Below are 4068 nucleotides of genomic sequence, written 5' to 3'. Positions count from 1 at the left end.
GAAGGCAGGTGCTAGATTCCCTTTCTGAATATTAGCTAAATCTGGAAAGGAAAAGTCAATTTCTTCTTCCATGGCTCAGAAGTGGAAATACTCCTATGTGCCTGGTACTGTATCTAAAGCTGCCGAAGTCCCCTAGCAAAGCCTCCCCTCCCTTACTCTTCATTTTAAATTCTAGTGGGATCCACATACCTCCCTTGCTCGACTTCATATAGAGAGGTGCACTGTCCATTTAGTCCATCCAATTCTTTCTTTGGGGGCTGCAAGGTGAGGTCACACCAGTATCCCTAATCCAATCTGGGGAAGTCTTCTGAAGGGGATATCTGGGGCAAAGTCTACTCCTTGGGCACAGCTGTTCCCCATTCACAGTGTCACCCCCTTCTATCTGCTCTTGGCTCACAGCAAGCTGCAGCATGGCTCAGCTATCTCACTCCCTCCCCCTCCCTTTCCTGTTGATAGCTACCAAGGGATTGCTGGGAAATGTATCAGAGGGGTAGCCGTGTTAGTCTGGATCTGTAAAAGCAGCAAAGAGTCCTGTGGCACCTTATAGACTAACAGAAGTTTTGGAGCATAAGCTTTCGTGGGATACATCCTATGAAGTGCGTATTCACCCACGAAAGCTCCAAAACTTAAGTCTATAAGGTGCCACAGGACTCTTTGCTGCTTTTTCTGGGAAATGTAGTTCTTTTCCTGCTCTAGGACTGGCTCTAAAGGCAGGGAGCTAGGCAAGAAACTACAGCTCCCAGGGTCCCGTGCGTTCTCAACTCCCATGCTGGATCCTCAGCTGCTCTGTGGCTCCACTTCTCCAGGGTTGTAAGAGGGGAGGAAGTGAGTTAAAAAAAAAAAAAGGATGGCCTGAACGGTGCCCCGTGCAAATGTGCTGCTCCAAGCATCTGCTTGTTCTGCTGGTGCCTAGAGCCGGCCCTGGCTGTGATTCAAGTAGCCAATGCAATCACTGAGGTTCTACTATCAAGGGCAGTGACTTTGGGAAATGTGCAGGCAACAGTGGATGGCTTTGCTGCAATGGGGTTACCTAACTGTGGTGGGGTGATAGATGGAACACATATCCCTATCTTGGCACCAGACCACCTTGCCAACTAGTACATAAACCACAAGGGGTACTTTTCAATGGTGCTGAAAACACTGGTGGATCACAAGGGACGTTTCATCGACATCAGTGTGGGATGGCCAGGAAAGGAACATGACGCTCGCATCTTTAGGAACTCTGGGCTGTTTGAGCAAGTGCAAGAAGGGACTTACTTCCCAGAATATTACTGTTGGGGATGTTGAAATGCCAATAATTATCCTTGGGGACCCAGCCTACCCCTTGCTCCCATGGCTCATGAAGCCGTACACAGGCAGCCTGGACAGTAGTAAGGAGCAGTTCAACTAAGTGCAGAATGGTGATAGAATGTGCCTTCGGATGTTTAAAAGGTCGCTAACACTGTTTGTTGACTAGGTTAGACCTCAGCGCAACCAATATTCCCATTGTTATTGCTGGAGTACTTGTGGCACCTTGGAGACTAACAAATTTATTTCAGCATAAGCTTTTGTGGGCTACAGCTCACTTCTTCGGATGCACAGAGTGGAACAAGTGCTCCTGTTCTTTTTGCGGATACAGACTAACACGGCTGCTACTCTGAAACTTATTGTTATTGCTGTTTGCTGTGTGCGCCATAATATCTGTGAGAGGAAGGGGAAGGCATTTATGGTGGGGTGGGAGGTTTAGGCAAATCGCTTGGCTGCCAATTTTGAACAGCCAGACACCAGGGCGATTAGAAGAGCACAGATAGGCCAGTTTCATGACTGGCCAGGCTACAGAGTGACAGTTGTGTGTGTTGCGCCTTGATGCAAACCCACCCCTTTTGTTGATTTTAACTCCCTGTAAGTCTCCCTCCCCCCTTCAATCACAGCTGGCAAAGGAAATAATGTCACTATTGTTTTGAAACCTTGCATTATTTCTTTATTAATTAAAGAGAAGGGGAGATAACTGATAAGGTAGCCTGGGAGGGGTAGGGTGGAGTAGGAGAGGACAAGGCCACATTGCTTATTGTAGCCACACTACAAATCAAAACTGCTTGAATGACAACCTTCTGTTGCTTGGGCCACCCTCTGGAGTGGAGTGGCTAGGTGTCCGGAGCCTCCCCTGCCACGTTCTTGGATGTCTGGATGAGGAGATATGGAAATTGGGGAGGAGGGCAGAGGATTGTACAGTGGATGCAGTGGCAGTCTGTGCTCTTGTTGCCTTTCCTGCAGCTCCACCAGATGCCTGAGCATGTCTGTTTGCTCCCCCCATTAGCCTCAGCATTGCATCCTGCCTCTTATCACACTCACTTAATGCTTTCCTGGACTCTGCCACTGAATGCCTCCATGCATTCAGCTGTGCCTTATCAGTGTGGGACGACTGCATGAGCTCAGAAAACATGTCACCAGGAGTGCGTTTTTTTCGCCTTCTAATCTGCGATAACCTCAGGGACGGAGATGATAGGGGGAGCACAGAACATTTGCACCTATGTGGGGATAAAATGGGAGAGTAAAATTAAAGATGATACATTTCTGAGAACAAAAGGGAGACTCTTTCACAGTGAATCATGCAATTCACAGCAGACAGCACGTGTGCTTTAGGTACAAGGTCGCATTTTGCCTTTTATATTGAGCGCCTACTGGTATGGTGACACATCACACATGGCTGGGCAACAGAATCCGGTTTCCAGGCAGCCATGGTAAGCCAAAGGGTACGTGGGTTTGACTTCTAATGCCTTCATAACATGTGGGAATGTTTTCAGACTGCAGCGCCCTCCTTTCACATAGCAAGCAATGTCGGTTGGGATTGCCATTTAAAAGGAGGGGCTGCATTTTTCAGGTGGATGTGCAGCACACCCCTCCCCCTCTGCATGGCTATTTGTGATGACCCCTTCCCCCCACCATGGGGAAAAATTGGCGGGTGTTCAGCACCCACCGCCCGCCCAGCTCACATCTGCCTCTTCCCCTGAGTGCGCCACATGCCTGCTTTTCCCCCCTAACTCCCAGCATTTGCACCACAAAACAGTTGTTTCATGAAGCTGGGAGGGAAGGGGGAGAGGGGGAATGCGGCATACTCAGGGAAGAGACAGGGTCGGGGTGGGGATTTGGGGAAGGAGTCCAATAGGGGATGGGAGGGGGTGGAGTTGGGGCGGGAACTTTGGGGAAGAGGTTGGAATGGGGCGGGGCAAGGAAAGGGTGGAGTCGGGGCAGGGCCGGGGACGGGGGGGGCAAGCACCCACTGGCGCCAGGGAAAGTTCGTGCATGTGTTCTCAGAGATGATCCCTTTTAGCCAAGCACAAACAGCCCAGCATGAACAGGGGCCTTTTACTGTTACCTTACAAAAATTATCCTATTTCAACCAGGTCACCATGAGGCTAACACAGAAGGATAAAGACTGAATGTTGCTTGAATGTGACCAAAACCCAGGGCCATTCACTGCCATGCTTTGTGCTGCAGTGATTCCAGATTTCTTGCTACTGGCCTGGCGTGGTAACGTATCCTACCGTGGAGGATGAAATAAGGCAGCCCTCCCCAGAAACCTTCTGCAAAGGTTTTCAGAGTATGTTCAGGAGACCTTCATGGACATGCCTCTGGAGAATTCCCATTCCATCCCCAGACATGTTAACAGACTCTTCTAGTAGCTGTTCTGGCCACGAATGCATCCCAAGTCTTCAGGGCAAATCAAACATTAAACACTATTGCTTTTAAACCCTGTAGTGTAGTTACAAATGTGCACTCACCAGATGGGCCTTCTCCACCTTCAGGATCGGGTATCCTGCCTTGGGAGGGTATTTGCTCCAGGGTGATGAAAAGGTCCTGGCTGCTGGGGAGAATGGATTCACCAGTTGCCTGCTGTGCATTCTCCTCCTCCTCTTCCTCATCCACAAAATCTTCCTCCCCATTGCGTGAGACTTTCCCCTTGCAGTTGTCCATGGACAGTGGTGGGGTAGTGTTATGATCCCTCCCTAGAATGCCATGCAGCAGATCATAGAAACGGCTTGTATGGGGCTACGACCCAGAGCAACCGTTTGCCTCCTTTGTCTTTTG

Source organism: Chelonoidis abingdonii, chromosome 8 (genome assembly GCF_003597395.2).
Source record: "Chelonoidis abingdonii isolate Lonesome George chromosome 8, CheloAbing_2.0, whole genome shotgun sequence".
Classification (NCBI taxonomy): Eukaryota; Metazoa; Chordata; order Testudines; family Testudinidae; genus Chelonoidis; species Chelonoidis abingdonii.
The sequence above is the reverse complement of the archived record's forward strand: the minus strand, read 5'-3'. Positions refer to the sequence as shown.